The following is a 15,051-nucleotide window of genomic DNA, read 5'->3' as shown; positions in this document are numbered from 1 at the left end:
GGTCAAAATTTTTTTTTGACTTTTTTTGGCCGATTTTGACGCCTTACTATACTATGACGTTTTTTATGACATTTTGAGGTCAAAATTTTTTTTGACTTTTTTTGTCCGATTTTGACGCCTTACTATACTATGACGTTTTTTATGACTTTTGGACGTCAAAAAATTTTTTGACTTTTTTTGTCCGATTTTGACGCCTTACTATACTATGACGTTTTTTATGACATTTTGAGGTCAAAATTTTTTTTTGACTTTTTTTGTCCGATTTTGACGCCTTACTATACTATGACGTTTTTTATGACATTTTGAGGTCAAAATTTTTTTTGACTTTTTTTGTCCGATTTTGACGCCTTACTATACTATGACGTTTTTTATGACTTTTGGACGTCAAAAAATTTTTTGACTTTTTTTGTCCGATTTTGACGCCTTACTATACTATGACGTTTTTTATGACATTTTGAGGTCAAAAATTTTTTTGACTTTTTTTGTCCGATTTTGACGCCTTACTATACTATGACGTTTTTTATGACTTTTGGACGTCAAAAAAAAATTTGACTTTTTTTGTCCGATTTTGACGCCTTACTATACTATGACGTTTTTTATGACTTTTGGACGTCAAAAAATTTTTTGACTTTTTTTGTCCGATTTTGACGCCTTACTATACTATGACGTTTTTTATGACATTTTGAGGTCAAAATTTTTTTTGACTTTTTTTGTCCGATTTTGACGCCTTACTATACTATGACGTTTTTTATGACATTTTGAGGTCAAAATTTTTTTTGACTTTTTTTGTCCGATTTTGACGCCTTACTATACTATGACGTTTTTTATGAATTTTGGAGGTCAAAAAAAATTTTGACTTTTTTTGTCCGATTTTGACGCCTTACTATACTATGACGTTTTTTATGACTTTTGGAGGTCAAAAAAAATTTTGACTTTTTTTGTCCGATTTTGACGCCTTACTATACTATGACGTTTTTTATGACATTTTGAGGTCAAAAAAAATTTTGACTTTTTTTGTCCGATTTTGACGCCTTACTATACTATGACGTTTTTTATGACTTTTGGACTTCAAAAAAAATTTTGACTTTTTTTGTCCGATTTTGACGCCTTACTATACTATGACGTTTTTTATGACTTTTGGACGTCAAAAAAAATTTTGACTTTTTTTGTCCGATTTTGACGCCTTACTATACTATGACGTTTTTTATGACATTTTGAGGTCAAAATTTTTTTTGACTTTTTTTGTCCGATTTTGACGCCTTACTATACTATGACGTTTTTTATGAATTTTGGAGGTCAAAAAAAATTTTGACTTTTTTTGTCCGATTTTGACGCCTTACTATACTATGACGTTTTTTATGACATTTTGAGGTCAAAAAAAATTTTGACTTTTTTTGTCCGATTTTGACGCCTTACTATACTATGACGTTTTTTATGACATTTTGAGGTCAAAATTTTTTTTGACTTTTTTTGTCCGATTTTGACGCCTTACTATACTATGACGTTTTTTATGACTTTTGGACGTCAAAAAAAATTTTGACTTTTTTTGTCCGATTTTGACGCCTTACTATACTATGACGTTTTTTATGACATTTTGAGGTCAAAAATTTTTTTGACTTTTTTTGTCCGATTTTGACGCCTTACTATACTATGACGTTTTTTATGACTTTTGGACGTCAAAAAAAATTTTGACTTTTTTTGTCCGATTTTGACGCCTTACTATACTATGACGTTTTTTATGACATTTTGAGGTCAAAAAAAATTTTGACTTTTTTTGTCCGATTTTGACGCCTTACTATACTATGACGTTTTTTATGACTTTTGGACGTCAAAAAAAAAATTTGTCTTTTTTTGTCCGATTTTGACGCCTTACTATACTATGACGTTTTTTATGACATTTTGAGGTCAAAATTGTTTTTGACTTTTTTTGGCCGATTTTGACGCCTTACTATACTATGACGTTTTTTATGACTTTTGGACGTCAAAAAATTTTTTGACTTTTTTTGTCCGATTTTGACGCCTTACTATACTATGACGTTTTTTATGACATTTTGAGGTCAAAAATTTTTTTGACTTTTTTTGTCCGATTTTGACGCCTTACTATACTATGACGTTTTTTATGAGTTTTGGACGTCAAAAAAAATTTTGACTTTTTTTGTCCGATTTTGACGCCTTACTATACTATGACGTTTTTTATGACATTTTGAGGTCAAAAATTTTTTTGACTTTTTTTGTCCGATTTTGACGCCTTACTATACTATGACGTTTTTTATGACTTTTGGACGTCAAAAAAAAATTTGACTTTTTTTGTCCGATTTTGACGCCTTACTATACTATGACGTTTTTTATGACTTTTGGACGTCAAAACATTTTTTGACTTTTTTTGTCCGATTTTGACGCCTTACTATACTATGACGTTTTTTATGACTTTTGGACGTCAAAAAAAAATTTGACTTTTTTTGTCCGATTTTGACGCCTTACTATACTATGACGTTTTTTATGACATTTTGAGGTCAAAATTTTTTTTTGACTTTTTTTGTCCGATTTTGACGCCTTACTATACTATGACGTTTTTTATGACATTTTGAGGTCAAAATTTTTTTTGACTTTTTTTGTCCGATTTTGACGCCTTACTATACTATGACGTTTTTTATGACTTTTGGACGTCAAAAAAAATTTTGACTTTTTTTGTCCGATTTTGACGCCTTACTATACTATGACGTTTTTTATGACATTTTGAGGTCAAAATTTTTTTTGACTTTTTTTGTCCGATTTTGACGCCTTACTATACTATGACGTTTTTTATGAATTTTGGAGGTCAAAAAAAATTTTGACTTTTTTTGTCCGATTTTGACGCCTTACTATACTATGACGTTTTTTATGACATTTTGAGGTCAAAAAAAATTTTGACTTTTTTTGTCCGATTTTGACGCCTTACTATACTATGACGTTTTTTATGACATTTTGAGGTCAAAATTTTTTTTGACTTTTTTTGTCCGATTTTGACGCCTTACTATACTATGACGTTTTTTATGACTTTTGGACGTCAAAAAAAATTTTGACTTTTTTTGTCCGATTTTGACGCCTTACTATACTATGACGTTTTTTTATGACATTTTGAGGTCAAAATTTTTTTTTGACTTTTTTTGGCCGATTTTGACGCCTTACTATACTATGACGTTTTTTATGACATTTTGAGGTCAAAATTTTTTTTGACTTTTTTTGGCCGATTTTGACGCCTTACTATACTATGACGTTTTTTATGAATTTTGGAGGTCAAAAAATTTTTTGACTTTTTTTGTCCGATTTTGACGCCTTACTATACTATGACGTTTTTTATGACATTTTGAAGTCAAAAATTTTTTTGACTTTTTTTGTCTGATTTTGACGCCTTACTATACTATGACGTTTTTCATGAGTTTTGGAGGTCAAAAAAAATTTTGACTTTTTTTGTCCGATTTTGACGCCTTACTATACTATGACGTTTTTTATGACTTTTGGACGTCAAAAAATTTTTGACTTTTTTTGTCCGATTTTGACGCCTTACTATACTATGACGTTTTTTATGACTTTTGGACGTCAAAAAAAATTTTGACTATTTTTGTCCGATTTTGACGCCTTACTATACTATGACGTTTTTTATGACATTTTGAGGTCAAAAATTTTTTTGACTTTTTTTGTCCGATTTTGACGCCTTACTATACTATGACGTTTTTTATGACTTTTGGACGTCAAAAAAAATTTTGACTATTTTTGTCCGATTTTGACGCCTTACTATACTATGACGTTTTTTATGACTTTTGGACGTCAAAAAATTTTTGACTTTTTTTGTCCGATTTTGACGCCTTACTATACTATGACGTTTTTCATGAGTTTTGGAGGTCAAAAAAAATTTTGATTTTTTTTGTCCGATTTTGACGCCTTACTATACTATGACGTTTTTCATGAGTTTAGGAGGTCAAAAAAAATTTTGATTTTTTTTGTCCGATTTTGACGCCTTACTATACTATGACGTTTTTTATGACTTTCGGACGTCAAAAAATTTTTGACTTTTTTTGTCCGATTTTGACGCCTTACTATACTATGACGTTTTTTATGACTTTCGGACGTCAAAAAAAATTTTGACTTTTTTTGTCCGATTTTGACGCCTTACTATACTATGACGTTTTTTATGAATTTTGGAGGTCAAAAAAAATTTTGACTTTTTTTGTCCGATTTTGACGCCTTACTATACTATGACGTTTTTTATGAGTTTTGGAGGTCAAAAAAAATTTTGACTATTTTTGTCCGATTTTGACGCCTTACTATACTATGACGTTTTTTATGACATCTTGAGGTCAAAAATTTTTTTGACTTTTTTTGTCCGATTTTGACGCCTTACTATACTATGACGTTTTTTATGAATTTTGGAGGTCAAAAAATTTTTTGATTTTTTTTGTCCGATTTTGACGCCTTACTATACTATGACGTTTTTTATGACATTTTGAAGTCAAAAATTTTTTTGACTTTTTTTGTCTGATTTTGACGCCTTACTATACTATGACGTTTTTCATGAGTTTTGGAGGTCAAAAAAAATTTTGATTTTTTTTGTCCGATTTTGACGCCTTACTATACTATGATGTTTTTTATGAATTTTGGAGGTCAAAAAAATTTTTGACTTTTTTTGTCCGATTTTGACGCCTTACTATACTATGACGTTTTTTATGAGTTTTGGAGGTCAAAAAAAATTTTGACTATTTTTGTCCGATTTTGACGCCTTACTATACTATGACGTTTTTTATGACATCTTGAGGTCAAAAATTTTTTTGACTTTTTTTGTCCGATTTTGACGCCTTACTATACTATGACGTTTTTTATGAATTTTGGAGGTCAAAAAAAATTTTGATTTTTTTTGGCCGATTTTGACGCCTTACTATAGTATGACGTTTTTTATGACTTTTGGACGTCAAAAAATTTTTGACTTTTTTTGTCCGATTTTGACGCCTTACTATACTATGACGTTTTTTATGACTTTTGGACGTCAAAAAAAATTTTGACTATTTTTGTCCGATTTTGACGCCTTACTATACTATGACGTTTTTTATGACATTTTGAGGTCAAAATTTTTTTTGACTTTTTTTGGCCGATTTTGACGCCTTACTATACTATGACGTTTTTTATGAATTTTGGAGGTCAAAAAATTTTTTGATTTTTTTTGTCCGATTTTGACGCCTTACTATACTATGACGTTTTTTATGACATTTTGATGTCAAAAATTTTTTTGACTTTTTTTGTCTGATTTTGACGCCTTACTATACTATGACGTTTTTCATGAGTTTTGGAGGTCAAAAAAAATTTTGATTTTTTTTGTCCGATTTTGACGCCTTACTATACTATGACGTTTTTTATGACTTTCGGACGTCAAAAAAAATTTTGACTTTTTTTGTCCGATTTTGACGCCTTACTATACTATGACGTTTTTTATGACTTTCGGACGTCAAAAAGATTTTTGACTTTTTTTGTCCGATTTTGACGCCTTACTATACTATGACGTTTTTTATGACTTTCGGACGTCAAAAAAAATTTTGACTTTTTTTGTCCGATTTTGACGCCTTACTATACTATGACGTTTTTTATGACTTTCGGACGTCAAAAAGATTTTTGACTTTTTTTGTCCGATTTTGACGCCTTACTATACTATGACGTTTTTTATGACTTTCGGACGTCAAATAAAATTTTGACTTTTTTTGTCCGATTTTGACGCCTTACTATACTATGACGTTTTTTATGACATTTTGAGGTCAAAAAAAATTTTGACTTTTTTTGTCCGATTTTGACGCCTTACTATACTATGACGTTTTTTATGACTTTTGGACGTCAAAAAAAATTTTGACTTTTTTTGTCCGATTTTGACGCCTTACTATACTATGACGTTTTTTATGACATTTTGAGGTCAAAAATTTTTTTTACTTTTTTTTAGCCAATTTTGACGCCTTACTATACTATGACGTTTTTTATGACTTTTGGAGGTCAAAATTTTTTTTACTTTTTTTGGCCGATTTTGACGCCTTACTATACTATGACGTTTTTTATGACTTTTGGACGTCAAAAAATTTTTTGACTTTTTTTGTCCGATTTTGACGCCTTACTATACTATGACGTTTTTTATGACTTTTGGACGTCAAAAAAAATTTTGACTTTTTTTGTCCGATTTTGACGCCTTACTATACTATGACGTTTTTTTATGACATTTTGAGGTCAAAATTTTTTTTTGACTTTTTTTGGCCGATTTTGACGCCTTACTATACTATGACGTTTTTTATGACATTTTGAGGTCAAAATTTTTTTTGACTTTTTTTGGCCGATTTTGACGCCTTACTATACTATGACGTTTTTTATGAATTTTGGAGGTCAAAAAATTTTTTGACTTTTTTTGTCCGATTTTGACGCCTTACTATACTATGACGTTTTTTATGACATTTTGAAGTCAAAAATTTTTTTGACTTTTTTTGTCTGATTTTGACGCCTTACTATACTATGACGTTTTTCATGAGTTTTGGAGGTCAAAAAAAATTTTGATTTTTTTTGTCCGATTTTGACGCCTTACTATACTATGACGTTTTTCATGAGTTTTGGAGGTCAAAAAAAATTTTGATTTTTTTTGTCCGATTTTGACGCCTTACTATACTATGACGTTTTCTATGACTTTCGGACGTCAAAAAATTTTTGACTTTTTTTGTCCGATTTTGACGCCTTACTATACTATGACGTTTTTTATGACTTTCGGACGTAAAAAAAAATTTTGACTTTCTTTGTCCGATTTTGACGCCTTACTATACTATGACGTTTTTTATGAATTTTGGAGATCAAAAAAAATTTTGACTTTTTTTGTCCGATTTTGACGCCTTACTATACTATGACGTTTTTTATGAATTTTGGAGGTCAAAAAATTTTTTGATTTTTTTTGTCCGATTTTGACGCCTTACTATACTATGACGTTTTTTATGACATTTTGAAGTCAAAAATTTTTTTGACTTTTTTTGTCTGATTTTGACGCCTTACTATACTATGACGTTTTTCATGAGTTTTGGAGGTCAAAAAAAATTTTGATTTTTTTTGTCCGATTTTGACGCCTTACTATACTATGATGTTTTTTATGAATTTTGGAGGTCAAAAAAATTTTTGACTTTTTTTGTCCGATTTTGACGCCTTACTATACTATGACGTTTTTTATGAGTTTTGGAGGTCAAAAAAAATTTTGACTATTTTTGTCCGATTTTGACGCCTTACTATACTATGACGTTTTTTATGACATCTTGAGGTCAAAAATTTTTTTGACTTTTTTTGTCCGATTTTGACGCCTTACTATACTATGACGTTTTTTATGAATTTTGGAGGTCAAAAAAAATTTTGATTTTTTTTGGCCGATTTTGACGCCTTACTATAGTATGACGTTTTTTATGACTTTTGGACGTCAAAAAATTTTTGACTTTTTTTGTCCGATTTTGACGCCTTACTATACTATGACGTTTTTTATGACTTTTGGACGTCAAAAAAAATTTTGACTATTTTTGTCCGATTTTGACGCCTTACTATACTATGACGTTTTTTATGACATTTTGAGGTCAAAATTTTTTTTGACTTTTTTTGGCCGATTTTGACGCCTTACTATACTATGACGTTTTTTATGAATTTTGGAGGTCAAAAAATTTTTTGATTTTTTTTGTCCGATTTTGACGCCTTACTATACTATGACGTTTTTTATGACATTTTGATGTCAAAAATTTTTTTGACTTTTTTTGTCTGATTTTGACGCCTTACTATACTATGACGTTTTTCATGAGTTTTGGAGGTCAAAAAAAATTTTGATTTTTTTTGTCCGATTTTGACGCCTTACTATACTATGACGTTTTTTATGACTTTCGGACGTCAAAAAAAATTTTGACTTTTTTTGTCCGATTTTGACGCCTTACTATACTATGACGTTTTTTATGACTTTCGGACGTCAAAAAGATTTTTGACTTTTTTTGTCCGATTTTGACGCCTTACTATACTATGACGTTTTTTATGACTTTCGGACGTCAAATAAAATTTTGACTTTTTTTGTCCGATTTTGACGCCTTACTATACTATGACGTTTTTTATGACATTTTGAGGTCAAAAAAAATTTTGACTTTTTTTGTCCGATTTTGACGCCTTACTATACTATGACGTTTTTTATGACTTTTGGACGTCAAAAAAAATTTTGACTTTTTTTGTCCGATTTTGACGCCTTACTATACTATGACGTTTTTTATGACATTTTGAGGTCAAACATTTTTTTTACTTTTTTTTAGCCGATTTTGACGCCTTACTATACTATGACGTTTTTTATGACTTTTGGAGGTCAAAATTTTTTTTACTTTTTTTGGCCGATTTTGACGCCTTACTATACTATGACGTTTTTTATGACTTTTGGACGTCAAAAAATTTTTTGACTTTTTTTGTCCGATTTTGACGCCTTACTATACTATGACGTTTTTTATGACTTTTGGACGTCAAAAAAAATTTTGACTTTTTTTGTCCGATTTTGACGCCTTACTATACTATGACGTTTTTTATGACATTTTGAGGTCAAAATTTTTTTTTGACTTTTTTTGGCCGATTTTGACGCCTTACTATACTATGACGTTTTTCATGAGTTTTGGAGGTCAAAAAAAATTTTGATTTTTTTTGTCCGATTTTGACGCCTTACTATACTATGACGTTTTTCATGAGTTTTGGAGGTCAAAAAAAATTTTGATTTTTTTTGTCCGATTTTGACGCCTTACTATACTATGACGTTTTTTATGACTTTCGGACGTCAAAAAATTTTTGACTTTTTTTGTCCGATTTTGACGCCTTACTATACTATGACGTTTTTTATGACTTTCGGACGTCAAAAAAAATTTTGACTTTTTTTGTCCGATTTTGACGCCTTACTATACTATGACGTTTTTTATGAATTTTGGAGGTCAAAAAAAATTTTGACTTTTTTTGTCCGATTTTGACGCCTTACTATACTATGACGTTTTTTATGAATTTTGGAGGTCAAAAAATTTTTTGATTTTTTTTGTCCGATTTTGACGCCTTACTATACTATGACGTTTTTTATGACATTTTGAAGTCAAAAATTTTTTTGACTTTTTTTGTCTGATTTTGACGCCTTACTATACTATGACGTTTTTCATGAGTTTTGGAGGTCAAAAAAAATTTTGATTTTTTTTGTCCGATTTTGACGCCTTACTATACTATGACGTTTTTTATGACTTTCGGACGTCAAAAAAAATTTTGACTTTTTTTGTCCGATTTTGACGCCTTACTATACTATGACGTTTTTTATGACTTTCGGACGTCAAAAAGATTTTTGACTTTTTTTGTCCGATTTTGACGCCTTACTATACTATGACGTTTTTTATGACTTTCGGACGTCAAATAAAATTTTGACTTTTTTTGTCCGATTTTGACGCCTTACTATACTATGACGTTTTTTATGACATTTTGAGGTCAAAAAAAATTTTGACTTTTTTTGTCCGATTTTGACGCCTTACTATACTATGACGTTTTTTATGACTTTTGGACGTCAAAAAAAATTTTGACTTTTTTTGTCCGATTTTGACGCCTTACTATACTATGACGTTTTTTATGACATTTTGAGGTCAAACATTTTTTTTACTTTTTTTTAGCCGATTTTGACGCCTTACTATACTATGACGTTTTTTATGACTTTTGGAGGTCAAAATTTTTTTTACTTTTTTTGGCCGATTTTGACGCCTTACTATACTATGACGTTTTTTATGACTTTTGGACGTCAAAAAATTTTTTGACTTTTTTTGTCCGATTTTGACGCCTTACTATACTATGACGTTTTTTATGACTTTTGGACGTCAAAAAAAATTTTGACTTTTTTTGTCCGATTTTGACGCCTTACTATACTATGACGTTTTTTTATGACATTTTGAGGTCAAAATTTTTTTTTGACTTTTTTTGTCCGATTTTGACGCCTTACTATACTATGACGTTTTTCATGAGTTTTGGAGGTCAAAAAAAATTTTGATTTTTTTTGTCCGATTTTGACGCCTTACTATACTATGACGTTTTTCATGAGTTTTGGAGGTCAAAAAAAATTTTGATTTTTTTTGTCCGATTTTGACGCCTTACTATACTATGACGTTTTTTATGACTTTCGGACGTCAAAAAATTTTTGACTTTTTTTGTCCGATTTTGACGCCTTACTATACTATGACGTTTTTTATGACTTTCGGACGTCAAAAAAAATTTTGACTTTTTTTGTCCGATTTTGACGCCTTACTATACTATGACGTTTTTTATGAATTTTGGAGGTCAAAAAAAATTTTGACTTTTTTTGTCCGATTTTGACGCCTTACTATACTATGACGTTTTTTATGAATTTTGGAGGTCAAAAAATTTTTTGATTTTTTTTGTCCGATTTTGACGCCTTACTATACTATGACGTTTTTTATGACATTTTGAAGTCAAAAATTTTTTTGACTTTTTTTGTCTGATTTTGACGCCTTACTATACTATGACGTTTTTCATGAGTTCTGGAGGTCAAAAAAAATTTTGATTTTTTTTGTCCGATTTTGACGCCTTACTATACTATGATGTTTTTTATGAATTTTGGAGGTCAAAAAAATTTTTGACTTTTTTTGTCCGATTTTGACGCCTTACTATACTATGACGTTTTTTATGAGTTTTGGAGGTCAAAAAAAATTTTGACTATTTTTGTCCGATTTTGACGCCTTACTATACTATGACGTTTTTTATGACATCTTGAGGTCAAAAATTTTTTTGACTTTTTTTGTCCGATTTTGACGCCTTACTATACTATGACGTTTTTTATGAATTTTGGAGGTCAAAAAAAATTTTGATTTTTTTTGGCCGATTTTGACGCCTTACTATACTATGACGTTTTTTATGACTTTTGGACGTCAAAAAATTTTTGACTTTTTTTGTCCGATTTTGACGCCTTACTATACTATGACGTTTTTTATGACTTTTGGACGTCAAAAAAAATTTTGACTATTTTTGTCCGATTTTGACGCCTTACTATACTATGACGTTTTTTATGACATTTTGAGGTCAAAATTTTTTTTGACTTTTTTTGGCCGATTTTGACGCCTTACTATACTATGACGTTTTTTATGAATTTTGGAGGTCAAAAAATTTTTTGATTTTTTTTGTCCGATTTTGACGCCTTACTATACTATGACGTTTTTTATGACATTTTGATGTCAAAAATTTTTTTGACTTTTTTTGTCTGATTTTGACGCCTTACTATACTATGACGTTTTTCATGAGTTTTGGAGGTCAAAAAAAATTTTGATTTTTTTTGTCCGATTTTGACGCCTTACTATACTATGACGTTTTTTATGACTTTCGGACGTCAAAAAAAATTTTGACTTTTTTTGTCCGATTTTGACGCCTTACTATACTATGACGTTTTTTATGACTTTCGGACGTCAAAAAGATTTTTGACTTTTTTTGTCCGATTTTGACGCCTTACTATACTATGACGTTTTTTATGACTTTCGGACGTCAAAAAAAATTTTGACTTTTTTTGTCCGATTTTGACGCCTTACTATACTATGACGTTTTTTATGACTTTCGGACGTCAAAAAGATTTTTGACTTTTTTTGTCCGATTTTGACGCCTTACTATACTATGACGTTTTTTATGACTTTCGGACGTCAAATAAAATTTTGACTTTTTTTGTCCGATTTTGACGCCTTACTATACTATGACGTTTTTTATGACATTTTGAGGTCAAAAATTTTTTTGACTTTTTTTGTCCGATTTTGACGCCTTACTATACTATGACGTTTTTTATGACATTTTGAGGTCAAAAATTTTTTTGACTTTTTTTGTCCGATTTTGACGCCTTACTATACTATGACGTTTTTTATGATTTTTGGACGTCAAAAAAAAATTTGACTTTTTTTGTCCGATTTTGACGCCTTACTATACTATGACGTTTTTTATGACTTTTGGACGTCAAAAATTTTTTTGACTTTTTTTGTCCGATTTTGACGCCTTACTATACTATGACGTTTTTTATGAGTTTTGGACGTCAAAAAATTTTTTGACTTTTTTTGTCCGATTTTGACGCCTTACTATACTATGACGTTTTTTATGACATTTTGAGGTCAAAAAAAATTTTGACTTTTTTTGTCCGATTTTGACGCCTTACTATACTATGACGTTTTTTATGACATTTTGAGGTCAAAAAAATTTTTGACTTTTTTTGTCCGATTTTGACGCCTTACTATACTATGACGTTTTTTATGACTTTTGGACGTCAAAACATTTTTTGACTTTTTTTGTCCGATTTTGACGCCTTACTATACTATGACGTTTTTTATGACTTTTGGACGTCAAAAAATTTTTTGACTTTTTTTGTCCGATTTTGACGCCTTACTATACTATGACGTTTTTTATGACATTTTGAGGTCAAAAAAAATTTTGACTTTTTTTTGGTCCGATTTTGACGCCTTACTATACTATGACGTTTTTTATGACATTTTGAGGTCAAAAAAATTTTTGACTTTTTTTGTCCGATTTTGACGCCTTACTATACTATGACGTTTTTTATGACTTTTGGACGTCAAAAAATTTTTTGACTTTTTTTGTCCGATTTTGACGCCTTACTATACTATGACGTTTTTTATGATTTTTGGACGTCAAAAAAAAATTTACTTTTTTTGGCCGATTTTGACGCCTTACTATACTATGACCATTTTTATGACATTTTAAGGCCAAAAAAAATGTTGACTTTTTTTTTTGCCTATTTTGATGCTTTACTATACTATGACCATTTTCATGATATTTTCAGGCTAAAAAAAAATTTGACTTTTTTGGACAATTTTGAGGCTATGACCATTTTTATGACATTTTGAGGCGAAAAAATTTTTTACTTTTTTTGGCTATTTTTACGCCTCACGGCCGCATGACATTTTTCATGACATTTTGAGGTCTTACTAAAATAGGACCTTTTTTAAAAAATTTTGACGCTTTACTATAATATGACTTTTTTTTTATGACATTTTATGACATCTTACTAAAATATGAGAACACAGTGACATGCTCATATTATGCTACACACAAACAGCACCTACTGGGGGAGAATACATGTCTTTTGTAAATGTTTATGTCTCTTTATATCTGGAGAGCAGATGAGATTAGGGCTGTTGGGAACAAGAGAAGATTGTGGAGGCATTGGTGCAGTTGAGCTCCTTTTACTTGGAGCCATAAAGTGTGCCATTTGAGCCATATAATGGAAATACATACAGTCTACATAGATGTGTTACCATGGAGTTGTCATGACAAGCTGTGAAGATTTAGGATTTTGTGTGGATCTTACATCATCAATCTATTAGCAGGGCACTGCAGGGAATTGAACCCCACCCTAGTGTACTAGGTGTACCATAACCAGTGCCTTTTGCTTTTTGAAGTGATGTAAAGGTAAAGCAAAACCTGTATTTCAACAGCATTTCTTAAATATTGTTATCAACATATCTAGTTAGAATGAGACATGGCATTCGTGGAAATACTGTTGTAATGTAGGAAAGAAAACCTTACTTTGAATAATGTATATGACATATATGTAGGTATTACTGCTATAGAATCAAAGCACGGATTTATGACATATAATCCATAATGTCTTATGTATTTTTGCGTTACGTTTGTGGGTAAGTGGTAATGTGCATGATTGTATATGATTTGAAATAGTTCTTAATTGTTGAGAAAGTAGAGAAAGCAAAGGATCTGGACACATAAACACAGTAGAAATGTAGAAAATGCACCAGACCTCTGTTGTGATCCAGCAAGAAAAACACAGTACATATAAAAATATAAGTTTAGAAAAACAGGTAAAAAAGACTGCAACATACCTCTGTTCTGCATCATATCTCAACAAAACCAAAGCTAGAACTGTTTAAATGTGTTTTAACAACACCTGTGTACATCAACAAGCCACAACCATTGTAAAATTGCTTTTAATCACTAAAACATTCTCAACCTCCATCCACAAACTCTAACCAACACTAAGGTGATTTACAAATAACACACTGTCCATCAAACCAAATTACATGTTTTATCTGCACAGATAATTCATCTTACAATGCAGATCAACATTTGTACTGCCAAAATAAACCCCATCTAACCAACAACCAACACACTATACAAATTATACAAAGCTTTAACTATTACTAAATCATCCACATGGCAAAAATGTCTACCTAAACTCACCTTGTTGTTTTATTCACATGTTGGCAGAATTCCCAAAACAAAAAGGGGTGTGGCCACAGACATCATTCATCAATCATAAGACACCACTGAACCAAACAACTAGTCCCACTCAACCTACATTTAATCATGAAATGTGTATGGTTAAAATACAAATTACACAATGCTTGGAAAAACAATGTCTAACTTTTAACAACAGGCTCCATTAACCTGCTTCATCATCAGCTCTCAAACTGAACACTGACTGCGTGAGTTCATGACATTTCTTAACATGTGTAACTTTCTTGTAACCACATTACACATGTAGTCACATAAACACAACTCACTCAAAGTACAAATGTCCATTAAAGTTAACTTTTTCATATATATATATATCCACAAATACCAGGATATATTTAACCAAGGACATCCTGGTATTCTTAACATATATGGCTGAAAATAACACAATTGAAATGTCTACACAAACTCTAAACAACACTAAAGTGACTGACTGTTTTTTTAATGGTGCTATGAGTTTATGGTGGATTTTGGGTTACTGTTTTCAAATGGAAACTCAATAATCGAGTGGTAATCGAATCGAATCAGGAAACTGGTCCGATTAACCACCCCTACTATTGATACTGAGATTTTGCACCAATAATACTGTGATATTTGATGCCATGTTGACATAAATAATAGCGGAGCAGGAGCAGACAGTCCTTTAGTTCAGTGTTTTGCCAAATAATTTGATTAAAATTAAACCATATGCACTGGACGTCTCTACTGCAGACTGATGAGATTAGATGTGGA

This window comes from Toxotes jaculatrix, chromosome 10 (genome assembly GCF_017976425.1).
Source record: "Toxotes jaculatrix isolate fToxJac2 chromosome 10, fToxJac2.pri, whole genome shotgun sequence".
Classification (NCBI taxonomy): domain Eukaryota; kingdom Metazoa; phylum Chordata; class Actinopteri; family Toxotidae; genus Toxotes; species Toxotes jaculatrix.
Note: the sequence above shows the minus strand (reverse complement) of the source record.